The 15,591-nt window shown below is 40.2% G+C and overlaps 1 protein-coding gene across 2 annotated transcripts in view; it reads left to right on the top strand.

Moving 5' to 3' along the window:
- SYNPR (synaptoporin) overlaps window positions 1–15,591 on the top strand; it is a 341,046-nt gene that overhangs the window by 192,433 nt on the left and 133,022 nt on the right. The gene's annotated exons all lie outside the window — the stretch shown is intronic.

Genomic DNA, 15,591 nt, shown 5'->3' with positions numbered 1-15,591 from the left:
AATAGAAAGACATTATTGAAAGATGGCGAGGATCTTTATCTTATTGCCTAAAAAATAATGTCTTTTACATGGAATATAAAGCCCTTTAGGCTATGGTGATCCTTCATTTCATTAAAATATAATGAGAAAAAGCTACTCTCCCATAATGAGGCAGAACTAAATGGGTCCTTAGCACAATCAATAAAAGATTATTAACAAAGACAATTTTGTTAAAGAAAAGAGAATAAATTTTCTTCTACGTCCTACAGTAGTATAATAATAGAAGAGAGTGAAATTTCCTTACTTTAAAGGATGTTCCTCTAGGGAATTTTGATTAATATTATTTTTGAATATTCTTTAAAAAGCATGAAAACTATATATATTGAACGAAAAACTATTGGATTTTGTCTATACATATATATTCACATATAGATTGCTTAATAATCTGATCTTAATTTTACAAAATTTAAATGAAAAATTTCAAACATATATAAAGAAACACAAAATAATATTATGAGCCTCTGCTTCTTTGTTGTCTAGCCAAAAATAATTACCTCACAGGCAATGTTGTTCCTTTTATACTGTCATCCTTACATTCTCCCCAGGCATACATCTTTCCTCCCATAAACAAATTGCTATGTATCTCTCGAAGGTATTTAAAACAAAAATACCACAATATATCACATACAAAAATTGGCAATAATTCAATGTCATCAAATACCTACACATTTCCAAATGTTTCACTTAATCTCATATTTTTATAGTTTATTGAATCTAAATTTTTTTTTAATTCACACATTGTAATTGGTCGATACGTCCCTTAAGACCTTTTAGGTTTTTTAACTTTATTTTAAGCTCAGGGGTATGTGTGCAAGTTTGTGACGCAGGTAAATTTGTGTCACAGGGATTTGTTGTACAGATTATTTCATCACGCAGGTGTTAACCCCAGTACCCATTAGTTACTTTTCCTGATCCTCTCTCTCCTCCTACTCTCCACCCTCTGAAAGGACCCAGTGTGTGTTGTTCTCCTCTATGTGCCTATGTGTTCTCATAATTTAGCTCCTACTTATAAGTAAGAATATGCCGTATTTGGTTTTCTGTTCCTGTGTTAGTTTGCTAAGGACGATAGCCTCCTACTCCTTTTAATCTAGACGTTCCTCTCTCTCTCTCTCTCACCTCCTTTCTCTTTTTCTTTTCTTTTTTTTTTTTTTTCTTTTTTGGACTTTCTGTAGTTTGCTGTTGTACTTAAATAAACAAGGTACTTCCCCTAGAGAACTTCTCAGGGCCTGGGTTTTGCTGATTTCATTCTTGTGGTGTCATTTCACATCTTCTTCTCTCTCCTATATTCCCTGTAAATTTACTGTTGGACATAGAGGCTTGCACAAATTCAGGATTTGATTTTTTTTTTCTTTTTGCTAAGAATACTTTATTATTGGTGTGGTCATCTTCCTTTGGTGGTATATAACATCTGGTTGCCTCTGTTTTTGTGATATTAGACATCAGTGCTTAGATTTATTAATTCATGAAGGGTTGTGTGTTAGCCAGCTCAGGCTGCTATAACAAAATACTAGACTGGGTGGTTTAAAGAACAGAAATTTATTTCTTGCAGTTCTGAACACTGGGAATCCAAGCTGAAGGTGCTGGCAAGCTGAAGGTGCTAAGGCCTCTTCTCTCAGCCTGTGGGTAGCTGCCTTCTCACTGTAGGCTCACGTGGCTTTTCCTCAGTGCATGCATTTGGAGAGAGAGAGAGGGAGACAGAGAAAGTGTCAGCTCTCTGGTGTCTCTTCTTATAAGGGCACTAATCCTATCAAATCGGGCCTCATCCTTATGATTTTGTTTAACTTTAATTACTCCCTTAGTGGCCCCATCTCAAAATACAGACACACTGGGAGTTGAGACTTTGACATGCAAATTTGGGAGGGATACAAACACTCAGTCCAAAACAAGTTGCAAAACCTTGATATTCTATTATTTCTTCTTCATTATTAGCTGAATACTTTTATTTATTTATTTATTCATTTGTTTATTTTTATTTTGAGATGGGGACTCACTCTGCTGCCTAGGCCAGAGTGTGGTGGTGCAATCACAGCTCACTGCAGCCTTAACCCCTCAGGCTCACGTCATCCTCCCACCTGAGCCTCCCAAGTAGTCGGGACTACAGGCGCATGCCACCCAGCTGAGCTAATTTACTATATTTTATTTTATTTATTTATTTATTTTGTAGAGTTGGGGGTCTCACTATGTTGCTCAGGCTGAGCTGAAGACTTTTATGTAGAGAATGTCTTCTCTTCTACACTTTGGTCACCTGCCAGTAGTGTTCTTAAAGAATGAGCAAGATACAGGATTAATTCCTTAATTTACCAGTTTTTGAACTAATGAATTTGTTCCCTAGTATTTTCTAACAGTGACCAATTCAATTTTTTTGGTTACTTGCTCCTTTTGGTATAGTTGTAAACTCATGAATTTAAACTATCTTTATCTGTGTGGCCTTGGATAAATCACCTAATCCCTCTAAGACATGGTTTACATAGCTCTAAAATGGTGATAACGATGGTACTCACTTCACAGAGTTATGAGATTTCAATGATATGATGTCTGTAAAGCACTTGGCACATTGCCAGATACAAACAGAAGCTCACTAAGTAGCAGCAGCAGTTGTTGTGGTTATTGTGATAAGAATTATAAGCAGAAAATACTACATAACAATATGCTTAAACCTGCTCATCTAGAATGTCTGCTCTTGTATTTTGAAAATTTTCCAATATGAACACTGCCTTTTAACTGTCTATTTTAGGTTTGTTTCTTCTCCATTACACAATCAAAATGCATTATAGCAAGTTCCTGTTTTTGGAGAGAGATGATTTGATGACCACGCATCATGTCTGAGAGGTTCAAACATCAATTTTCAGGTTAAAAATCAGAATAATCAGACTGGGCACGGTGGCTCACGCCTGTAATCCCAGCAGTTTGGGAGGTTGAGGTGGACAGATCACCTAAGGTTGGGAGTTCAAGACCAGCCTGACCAACATGGAGAAACCCCATCTCTACTAAAAATACAAAATTAGCCAGGCATGGTGGCACATGCCCCCCAGCTACTTGGGAGGCTGAGGCAGGAGAATTGCTTGAACCCAGGAGGTGGAGGTTGTGGTGAGCAAAGATGGCGCCATTGCACTCCAGCCTGGGCAACAAGAGCAAAACTCCATCTCAAAAAAAAAAAAAAAAAAAGAATCAAAATAATCAAAACGAGTCCATGAATGTCTTGAAGTAGAAGCAGTGTAGAGATGCAACTTACCAGTATGGTGTTCAAAGGAGGTAGAATGTAGAAAGGGTTTTAAATCTCTAGACCCATTTATTTGCATGTTTCAAAATTCTTCTGATAATAAATGGTCCTATGAATGATTCTGGGTTGCTATCTCTTAGCTCATGAGCTTAAGTGTGATACTATTTACACTTGTGGCCTGTAGCTGGTAAGCCCTGGATTCTATTTAATACAGCTGCAAAGCACACACACACAAACACTCAAATGCTTAAGGGCCACGTGGTGGCTCACACCTGTAATCCCAACACTTTGAGAGGCCGAGGCAGGCGTTTGAGATCAGGAGTTTGAGATCAGCCTGGCTAACATGGTGAAACCCCATCTCTACTAAAAATACAAAGATTAACCAGGTGTGGTGGTGCATGTTTGTAATCCCAGCTACTTGGGAGGCTGAGGCGTGAGGATGGCTTGAACCCAGCAGGCAGAGTTTACAGTGAGCCAAGAACATCCTGCTGCACTCCAGGCTGGGTGACAGAGGGAGATTCTGTCTCAAAAACATACAAACAAACAAACAAACAAACCACCCTCCTACTATTCTGATAATGGATGCTGTGCTTGTCTTTCACTAAGGTAAAGCTGAATAATTTTTTTTTTAAAAAAAGGAGGAAGGATAAGAGACACTTCTTCGCTTAATGACTCTTATTGTCTAGTGAAAAGGCATTAATTGAATACAGCCAGTTGACTGTGGATCAGTATTTTTTTTCCGGAATAACCCTATGGTATTCTAAATTGCTCTATGGATACAAATACAACTCTGATTGATAAAATATTTAAATTTTAAAAAAGACATGCCAAATGTATTGAATTCAGCCAGAACTGAATCCCGACGGGAATTTATTTCCTATTCAGAGAACACTGCACATGGCAATCTGAGGCTTATTCTAAAATATAAGGGGAGGAGGAAGTTGAGGGTTGTGACTTATCTTCAGTTTTTAAAAAATTCAGTCATTCTGTATTATCATGAAAGCACAGCTTCTGGCAAGGAGTAGTTCATTCCAGCATATCCGATGCATGCTATTTAACTACAGAACAGTAGCTGTGTGCATGAGCTCATCGTGCTCTAATTTTTCTATCAAGCAGAAGTATACAGTTAAGGTATCTATCATCACTGATATTTTCTTCAATGCACTAAGATATGGTTATGGTAGGTTAGAAACTTCAGGAAGTCAATATCACAAATTTACCCAAGAAAAATACCAAGTTCAAAAACACTACCATAGGCAAGAAATTAATTCAGAAGACTTTCTCTAATCAGGTGTCAGAGAAATGGTGTCAGCTCTGTTGAATTTTTATTTTATCTTATTATTCCATTTTGACAAATATGAGAGAATTGGAGTTGATTCCTTTAAAGGTAATTATTCCTATTCAACCTGATGGAAGTTGCCCTTTTTAATCAACTAATGATTGATGCTATACTTTAGCCATATGTTCTGATGGTGTATTTTGAAATATTTTTACCCTGATTCTAAAGAGAGACGTTGCCAAAATATTTTATTACATAAGCAGGTCAAAAATGTTCTTCCACTTTATAGTCTCTGTAAATATAATAAATTTGAAAGTACTATTGAAGATAATTCCAAAGGGAGTGGGTTTCTTCAACTTTACATTTTTCATCCAAATGAAACTGAAAAACAGCACACCCATCTAATGACAGTTCTGAATTTACTTTGCTCAAGTTACCCAGATATTGTCTACATTTATGATTTTAAGAAAATCAGTTTTTAGTTACAAAAGTTACACATGCTTATTGGAAGACATTGCAATAATGCAAAAATAACTAAAACTGAGATTCTGACTCTAACTTCTACTTCTCAGTGGTTACAACTAATAACACTTCAGCATTATATTTCTAGACCTTTTAAATTTCTGTAAAAAAAGTATATACTCCATGTATATGTAGAAATATTTTCTTTTACAAAAATGCAATATATGTATTTACTTTTTCTGCTTGAAAAAAATTATAAACAACTTCCAACTTTCTGTACTGCTACTCATTCTTTTTAACCCTTGCATAATATTGATTGGATACCTCATAATTTAATTACTCTTTTTTTATAGGAATGAAAATCGCTTCCAAATTGTTATTACCATTTCAGCCATGTGTTGTTTTATTTTAAAGATTTGTATCAGGCTTCATGTGGAAAAATATAACTCAAGCAGAAATTTAAATTTCAATTCATAGGCAAGAGTTCAATTTAGCTCACTGCATAAAGGCACAGGGCTGTCTAGGAAGTATCTAGTGAAAAAGAAATGACTGGATCTTGAATGGGCTTGACAATGCTGTGTTTCCTATATAATACGACTTGGGAGCTTGTTTTATTTCTGCCAGCTTTCTCTCATCAGTTTCTGTGGCAGAGAGCGGAGGCTAACTGACTCAACAATCATCCCAACCCTCTTCCTCTTGCCCACATCCCCTGTAAGACTCAGGAAAGCTGCATATTCACTTCCTAGTCTCCTATGCAGTGAAAGGTGTTCAGAAATACAGCAGTCATTTTGTGACAATGAGGCAAAGAATGTAAGAACCAAAGAAGTGACCCAGACATCATCAATACCAGTAGTCACCTAGCTCTAGACTTCCTGATATGTGTGAAAAACAAACCCCTATTTGTTTAAGCCCCCACAGGTCAGGCTTTCTGTTATCTACAGCCAAATATTCTGTCATGTGGTGCAGCCCCCATACTAGTCATTTCAGAAAATGAAAACAGAAACTTCTTTTGCCATGTAAGTAACTTGGAGTTTTCCTTCTGTAGGGCCTATTCCGAATTCCCCAGTCGATGGCATGAAGTACCAATTCTGTAAGGTTGCTTTTGCCTGGGAAGATTTCACACAAATCACAAAGCAGTTAGAAGGGCACAGTATTCCATTTTTGACAGGTTGCATGAAATGGAATGCAGGATGGACCACATTGGGGCCATTTAAGAGCACAGGTAGTTATATATTACAGACAGGAAAACACACAGAGCTCTATGGAGGAAAGCCTTTTAACAATACTTCTCAGTGCCTCCAAATAAAAGACAATTGCATGTCTTCCAGGGACAGCTTGCAGTTTTTATCTTCACATGAAGGTCCCACGTGAGGTTTTACAAGGTTGTTCACAAAAGCCTTCTGGGTCAAAGTATTATATGCCCATAGCGTAACCATAAACTGATGGCTGAGAAAACGACTGGTCAATTTCCTTAGAAAAATATGATTATCAGTAGGAGAAGAAAAACTAAAAGAAAGAATTAGACAAAGATCAGTAGGAATGGAACATTAAGCTTTAGAGGCATTCATCTGTCTACTGGGGGCCTCCTGTATAGGGAGTGGAGTGTGAGGGAGGCCGCAGTTAATGAAAGCTTTCCGCACTGGAAAATATCCTGACAGTACATATTCCTCGCATTTTTAGGGCTACTATTGAAGTAATCATCTTTGTTCCCAGAAATGCTCTTCCGGGGTGCTGAGGACTAATCATCAGTTCAAGACAAATCATGAAAAGAGATGGGACAAGAGGGGGACATCATAGCAGGGAGGAGGGGGAGGCTCGAGGCCTCTTTAACCTATGAGCTGTTGAACTGTGAAGCTGCATGAAAGTGAGGAACCCGGCACCCTTAGCGGTGGGTGGCTGACAATTAGGAGGAGGAACTTGTCAAGTGTAATTGGCATAACCTACTCACATCAGGCTTTTCAAATATTCCTATCATGCCAAACTAACTCCCTCCCCACAGCAGCCTGCGATCCTGCGGAGTGGAGGCTTGGGTGTTGCTGAGGCACAATACATGAGCTACCACCTGCAGCAATGTGGACGATCAGGGCTTTGTCTTACAGATGCTTCATGCAGCCATATCTGACTTTTTGAACATTGATGTGACAGAGAAGGCCTCAGTTAGAAAGCCCATCTTCAGTATTTCTCTATGAGTCTTTCCACAGTGTGCTCCATCAGAGAGAGACCCTTTTCACACTCCTGGGAGAGTTGGGAAGAAGGAAGACACTTTAGAGAAAGGCAGACCTGACTGCTTCACTTACAAGTGGATCATGTGACCTTGGTCTTGCTGTTTAACCTCTGTTTCCTCACCTATAAAATGAGGGGTTATATTTCTACTTCAGGATGTTGTTGAGAGGATTAAATAAGCCAATGTAATGATGGACTTACTTAGGAGACTGACACAGAAAACTAAATATAATTATTTTATTATTACTATCATCATCATCATTACAATGTTACTATTCAGTTACTCAGTGCTAAAATGCCCTTTTTCAAGCATTTCATCCTTCTATTGCCCATTCATTCATATATTTGCTTACTCAATAAAATTTGTGAGCCACTGACAAGTTTTGGCCCAAATGGGGAATACAAAGATGCTGAAGCATGGTCCTATTGGCAAAGGATTTGCCTATTGTCTGGGGAAGTAAGACACTTCCTTATCTTCCACCTTCTGCCAATCCACTTACCAGTGTAATCAGTGTGGCCTTTCTAAACTGCAATTTTTTTAATGCCTCTCCCCTGCTGAAAACCTATTCCTCTTGCAAGACCCAAGTTTCTTCACATTGACAAACTATTTCTGTAAGAGTCAGATAGTAAATATGTTTGGCTTTGTAGACCACAGGCTGTCTGTTATAAGTGCTCAACTTTTTCATCAGAGCATGAAAGCATCCATAAATAGATGAAGAGATGAGGCTGGATATGGCCACGGGCTGTCGTTTTTGGATCCCTGGTAGCCCGTACCTGACACATTTCTGCCTGCCTCTTCAACTGAGTAACTCTCTTCTTTTTATCTTACAACATATGCAGGCTTACCAAATGCACAGCCCAAATGTGCCACACTTGCTCATTTGTGTGTCTTTGACTTACTCCTCTCTGCCTAAAACACCCTTCTCCCTCTTACCTGGATAACTCAGGCTCATTTTCCTGGTTTTTGCTTAGCTATCCATTCCTCCAGACAGCTATGTCCCTCTTCCCTCCACTGCAATTATGTACCACATATTCCCCTAACGTGCTCCTATTTCTGCCACCACAGTAAAGCACCATTGAAGTGCCTGTTCATTAGCTTGTCTGTGTCTTGAAATAGACAGCAAGTTCCCTGGAGGTAGGGGAAGGATATTATTTATTTATTTATTTATTGTATTTCTTTTTAGTTCAACAAGCATTTAGGGAGCACCGACTTCATGCCAAGCACTGTGCAAGGTGGTAGAGATTCAGCAATAAACAATAACAAGTGTATTGCCTTTTCTTAGGGAAGTGGTAAAACAAAGCATAAGCAGAGGATTAAATAATACCAAACACATACCGATGTTTAAAAGTCTGCTCGTGTTAAAAAATGGAATAATGGGAGCCGGGGTGGGTGTGTACTAAAATGAGGAAGCCTAGTTAGTGTAGTCGAAGAAGATTTCCTCCTTAAAAAAGAAAAGAAAGGATGAGAAGCCCTTCATGCAAACCATGCGAGGACAGAAGTTTCAATTGAAGGAGACAGACAGCATGAAGGTCCTACAGCTGGAGGGAGCTCAGTTTATTTGGAGAGAGCCAGAGAGACTAGAATGCAGTAAGCTAGAAGCTGAGCTCAGGTGGTTAGGGAAATATGACTCCTTTATTATCATAGTCCTGGGTACTTGTAGTGCCTGCAAAGTAAAAGGTGCCCATTCAGTTACTGTTTGATAACTGTCTTAGTCATGTTTCCCAAAAGGAGATTCTGAGACAAGAATTTTGGTTCAATAAGTTTATTTGGGAAGCAATGGTGGGAAGCACAATGACAAGTGGGCAGTGGGATGTGGAAGGAAGGAAAGCCAGCCAACGATGTGTGGTGAGCAGGTTGCTTCTGTGGGAAACTGGGGCTCAGTCTCAATGAGCACCCTCTGAACACACCTCAAAATTGTCCCCCAGAAGGGCAAGAACATTGGAGATTTTACCCACCAATTTCCTTCTCACACTGTTTGAAAGCTGCCAGGGAATTAGCTCCTGGGGACGTCTACCTTGCTCCAGTCTCAGGCCAAGCACATGTATGCTAGCTGTGAATATCCTTGGCAGAGAAATTCAGGTATGTGAGGAAGGAAGTCTTTGGTGTGTATGAAGACTGACCCCCTGAAGTTGCAGCTATCAGCAGGGCATCAACAGCCTCTGCTATAATAACTAACTAAATAAGTGAGTAAATAATTGAGTGGATGAATGAATGAATGAATGATTACACCTAATGGAAAAGGAGTGAATCAACAAAACAAGCCCAAAGTGAATGAAGGTCCCTGGCCCAAGTGAGTACCTTGGTGGCAATGGAGTTGTGTAGATGTCCTCCTAGTCCAAATTTAGAGGCAGTATGTTCATAGCCTGGAATTGGCCATGGTGGAAATACTTGCACTATGGAAATTAGCAAATGCTATAAAACACAGCTTTATTCCTGGCAGATTTGTTTGTTGGCACACTCAACTTAGTGGTACCAACTACTTGGTCTCAGTCTCCAAACTGAGTGGTACCAACCACTTGGTCTCAATCTTCCAACCCCTTACCTACCAGTCTCCTGACTCTTGTTTCTTCCAGGATTGGTACACGAAGGTTGTGTACCAGGCCTTGGGAGATGTCCCCTCCCTGACTTCACTGCAGACCAAGCATCTCTACAAGTGCCATTAATCAGCCTGATTTTCTGTCCTCCTCCAACTTATTGCATTTAACTATGACTTGAAAATTAACCAGAAGGATTAATATCATCTTTCATTGATATTCCATGTGTGGTTCTATTAGCACACAAGGATTGAGCTGCTTGCCCTCTTTCCAGGGGAAAACCTTTGATGTCACTAACTGCAAAGATATCGTTACTGCTATGGGTGATTTTGGTTTATGGATGACTATTAAGCTAGAAAACACAGGACAATTTTGTTCTGTTCCACCTAAATGTATTTCTAATCAGGCTGCATGGAAGGGGATTCTCTGTTGGCTGATTTTGTCAATTTTGAGAGTAATTTTTTGTAAGGAACAGAGCCGTAGATCATCTAAGACAGTAGCGAAATGAGAGTTCATTGCAGGTGATTTATTTTGGTCTCCTGAACTCAAGGGAGGTGAGTGATTGGGCCAGTGGTTATGATATTGATTATATTAGAATGTGCTGGAGGGTGAGGTGTCTGCTTTGTTTGAGGAGTATCAGGAGCTTAAGAAAAGATGGGAATACAGAGGTTTTATAATTCTACTTGAATGGGTAAATGGACTTTTGCCCCTGGGTTACACCTTCAATGTCTGGCAAGGTGAGCTAGTGCACCACATTATCAGAAAGAAGGCACTGTGCTGGCTGAAGATAGATGTGTGGAGCCTAGAATTTGAAGAGCATAGCACGCACACACACCACCATGTCTTTACATCTCTCATCAACTTGCTTATAGTATTACAGAGTCAGCCTCAAATGGAGATCTGTCTCTCTAGTTCCTCTATCTCACTTATTTCTACACCAACCCCCTCACACCGTCCCCTCAGGATTTTCTCACTCCTTAGCCTTCCAGGTCTCACCCCCAGTTTTCATTCCATCCTGGCTGTATAACAGAAAGTTATTCTATCTTTTCTGTCTCTCCAAAGGGGAAATTGTCTACATTAGGAATTGGACTTAGTTTTGCAGAACTGAGCATCTGCAAGACAAGCCTTCTCAGCTGCTAGCATTAATGGCCTCTTGAGCATCAGTGGTCAAGCAAGGAATGCCTTGTCTTTTTATGTCTTCCAAGGTCCTCCTTCTAAATTCTTCCACCCCGCCAAGCGTAAAAAGTGAAAGAAAGGTAGGAAGGAAGAAAGAGAAGGAGAGAGAGAGGAAGGAAGGAGGAAGGGAGGGAGGGAGGAAGGGGGGGGAGAAAGGAAGGAAGGAAGGAAAGAAGGAAGGAAGGAAGTGAGGGAAGGAAGGGAAGGGAGGGAAGGGAGGGAAGGAAAGGAAGGAAGGAGGGAAGGGAAGGGAAGGAAGGAAAGAAGGAAAGGAGGGAGAGAAAAAGGAATGAAGGAAGGATGGGAGGGAAGGAAAGAAGAAGGAAGGAAAGAAAGAGAAAAAGGACAAATCACCTACTCTGCTTTGGTAATGAGCTTCCAGATATGTGTTTATGAGACACTCAGGAGAAACATGGAGAACCTCAGGTCACCAAAGCACCCATGGTGCATTTCTGGGTGAAGAAGACTGGACCGTTTGAGAATCAACTCTTACCGATGTGGCAAAAAAACATCATTCTTCCCCCAACCATAGAGCTAATTAGAATACTAACTTGGGAAGTCTAGAGACCCAGGATCCTACTTTCAACTCTCATTTTTTTTCGGGGCTTCCTCTCACTCATCTTCCAGGTCTTAGCTTAAATGTAACACCCCCCAGGTATAACCTCCTGTCCAGAATAACTCCCCTCAAAACATGAAACACAATTTGAGATTATTTTATTTGTATGTGCTTTTTGGTTGTGTCTCCCACATCTAGCATTAAGCCCCATGGTGGCTGGGAAACTTCCTTATCCTTGTCTTTTCTGTGACTGTTTAATTTTTCTGTTCCCCAACAGCTGGCACATAGCAAATCTGTCATTAAACATCCAACGATTGAAGCACGTTATTCTTGATTTGGTAGATGTGGGAACTGAGGTTTAGAGAAGTGAAGTGATTTGCCCGGTGTCACACAGCTAGGAAATGGGCTCAAGTTTAGGTCTGCCTCACCCCAGCACTGCTCTGCTCCCCCGTGTAAGGAGAAATGGTTGGGCGAGTAACTGGGAGGGGAATCAGTGGGAAGATTTCTGAAGTCCCCTCCCACTCTTTCAAGGCCACACCTAGAAAATCTCAGGCCCCTGGAGAGCCTCCAGTCCCCTCTCCTCACTGTGTCTTGATGTATTCCAATTACAGGACCAGGCCACTGGCTGATTTTCCCTGGAGGAGTTGATTTCACGCTCCAAAATACAGAAGGATCTGACTCTTCCAGTGTTATACAGACATCGTATGTTCAATCCTCACCAAACCCATGTGAATTTAATATCAATCATATAGTATGATTTCCCTTTAAGCAGCTGTCATGCTCAGGGTCAGGTTCCTGCCCCAGCTGAGGGCAGAGGGGAGTGGGTGGATGTGAGGCAGGGAGCTAGAACACTTGAGAGACAGCAGGTAAATGAGACATGGCTTTATTCAGCAGCTCTCTTATCAGCAGCTTACTTACACCTTTATCTCAACTGTCTGCTCTGGCTCTGCGGCTCCTCCCAGCAGCCGGCTCCCATGCACAGCTGCGTGGCCAGCCTGCAAGGCCAGCTCTAGGGTTAGCAGCTTAACTCTTTCTCTGGGCACGAGCAAGCCGAGCCACATGCTGGCTCCCCACTGTCCATCTGCCAGATAGTCATTCTCCCTTACAGGGATCAGTAGCTTCACTTTTTCTCTGGGTGACTGCACCTGCACAAGAGCCATGTTGGGCCCAAGAGCATGTCAGCAGGGCAGTTATACCTTTTCCAGACAATAGCGGCTTTGAGCCAAGTATAAGCTTACACAAACAGGGTATATAACTAGTGGAGTATGCGCCTGCACTCTAAACTTGCTAAGTCATGCAGGCCTGGATGTCTGCCTCAGCCTGTTCGTTGATCAAAGTACATCCATATACCTTACAGCAGTGAGGACTATGGGGAAGGGAGAAATGTAACCCGAAAGCCCATAGGTATCATATTTAACTCGATTACAATGCCTTGTGTTTTCAGAGCTCAAGAGAAGTAAAAAGAAAAAATGTGGTGTATGTGGTTTCAATAATCACAACACCTCCCTTTCCATGTATCTAACATTTTGAACTAGTTAAATACATAATTATCATTCCTTCTTAAGTTTATCATATGATGGTATTAGTAATACCTTACTGTATATAAAGCACTTAATATAAGATGAAAAGTCAAGGTAGTTTTTTTATAGCTATTAAGCACTGAAATGGACAAGATTTGTTTTTATATCCTTCAATCCCAATTTGCTAAATTTTAATGTCTCAAGGATTTTTTTGAATGAAGCATTTTGAAACAAATATGTTATTCTACCATATCTTCCCTATAGGAATAGTAAGCTTCATGCACACATGCCTCACAACATTGTTGCCACTAGGAAATACGACCATGTATGCTAAGTCCTGGACACAATACTTGGCCCATAGTAGGCACTTTAACATGGCCACAACGTACAATCCCTTCTTACTTTTATGTGCACAATTGCCTATCACACACTTAGGACTCCTGCACCCAGAAAAATGTAAATATCACACAAATCTCTGCATGAATTGGAAGAGGGTAGCATGTAAATACATATTCCATCTCACTTAGTTTTCTCAGCGATTCAGAGAGACATAGGGGATATCCCTGTTTTACCGATGAGGAAACTTGGAAACAGAAAGGGCTATCTCCATTGCCATGGCATGAGGCTTTGGATTCCATCATTCCATTCTTTCTTATCAAAGACGCTATCTTGATGTGACCCAAAGGGTTGGGACATCCAGTGTTGGCTGATGAAAACTAGAATTAAGCATTGAACCATTAAAATCACTTTCTTCTTATTTCTATTACTATTAGTAATATTACTAATACTAATTGCTTACAGGAAGAGAGCATTTGGTCATGAGGAGTAAGCAAGTCCACACCGGAGGCCTAAAGATGGGGTTCCCTTCAGCTTCAGCATTCTGTGTCTCAACCCTAGATTGTGGAGTGAGCTGAAACAGCTTCTGCATGCTTCATCAAATCCTGTGCAACGAAAGCTAACAAAGTTAAAAAGATCAGTTTTTCTGGAATGCTTGGATGTTGGTTCACTGGGGCAGACAGCCAGACAGATTTGGCTAGGGATTAAGCCTAAATTTCCTATTTTATGGCCTGGAACATCTTATTAAGGAGCATCTGCTATTTACAGTAATATTCGTTAACATTGATTGAGAGCTTACGCAGTGCCAGGACCTGTTCTAAATGCTTTCCACATATTAACACATTTTACTCTTACTACAATCCTTATATCTTTTGGTCAAGTTCTTTCCATTTTTAAAATACAGATTTTAAAAACCAGTCACTTAAAACTGCCACACACATGTACACACACACACACACACACACACACACGTGACTCACAAAATATTGCTTTGCCTGTGAAGGTTTCACAGTGCCTTGTTATCATCAGCCAGTTGTTTCCTATTAAAGTTAAATGGCCAATTGAGACAAAACAATTCTGAGGCTTTTTTTTTCTACCCCTGATTAAGATTGAGGTGGCAGGTGTTATAGATAATATTCATTTCACCTTCTGAACTTTCTGGAAAGACCTGGTGATCTTGCCAGCTCCAGCAGCCTTCTTGTCCACAGCAACTGTCTGTGTCATACCGCAAATAGCAAAATGACCCAGAAGAGTTAACATCAATGCTATTTTTCAATTAGGAAATCAAGGCATGAGGAAATTAAGCAGGTTTCCCAAAGTCACATTCCAGAGCCCTTGACCCCAGTTGATTTCTGTGCAATAACTCCTCCCACTATGCAAAATGAGCTAATGTTTCCAGTAGTGACCCCAAACTATTGTAAGAAGCTGAATTCCAAAGTTAAGATAAATTGGAATATTGCAGCATGTTAGTGTTAGGTGCATTTGATCGACTTCCTTTAGAAATGAGCAAGAAACTCTTTTGAGCTTAGCCAAATTATGAAATGAACAAAGTTTAGCATTTGCTTATGTCCCCTCTTAGGCCATCCTGTCTTCCAAGTGTCTCTTCTTTCTAGGAGACTTCTCAGAGTCCCTGCTCCTAATTAATGGTGCCTGGTTCCCCACAGATTCACATTCTACACCAGGATAGACTATGACATTAACTGTTGAAACTTTTAATGGTTGACTTAGAAACAGCAACCAACACAGAGATGTAACCACCAGTGAAAGTTGGAAGCTGAAATATACTGAGATCTTGTGCTCTAAAATAGCACCTCTTAGAAACTCACCTACTCTTCTTCAAACTCTTAGCTCTAGAATTCTCCGACCATGACTTTGAAATATTGATATATATTATTCCAAAAGACAAATCATATTTATGGTAGAAAATACAGACAAACAAAGAGAAGAAAGCAAGGATACACCCCCACATCTTCCTACCTGGAGACATCCATTATTAACTAGTTGGTATAGTGCTTTCCAGGCCTTTGACTATGGGATTATGCCTCTGCCGTCTGAGACATGACAGCTCTTTACACACTCAAACACAGCTATTTTGGCTTTGTCTTTAATTATTCTCCAAGCCACATTTCTTTCACTTGCCAGACAATTATTTTAGACACCATGTCCCCAGTCCTCACTCCATTCTACCTTCATCTTCCAGCTGAACCAAGTGCAATGCTCTTCTTCAGAAGGACCGTAACTTCCC

Source organism: Pongo pygmaeus, chromosome 2, assembly GCF_028885625.2.
Source record: "Pongo pygmaeus isolate AG05252 chromosome 2, NHGRI_mPonPyg2-v2.0_pri, whole genome shotgun sequence".
Taxonomy (NCBI): Eukaryota; Metazoa; Chordata; class Mammalia; order Primates; family Hominidae; genus Pongo; species Pongo pygmaeus.
Note: the sequence above shows the minus strand (reverse complement) of the source record. Positions and strands in the feature narration are given on the sequence as shown.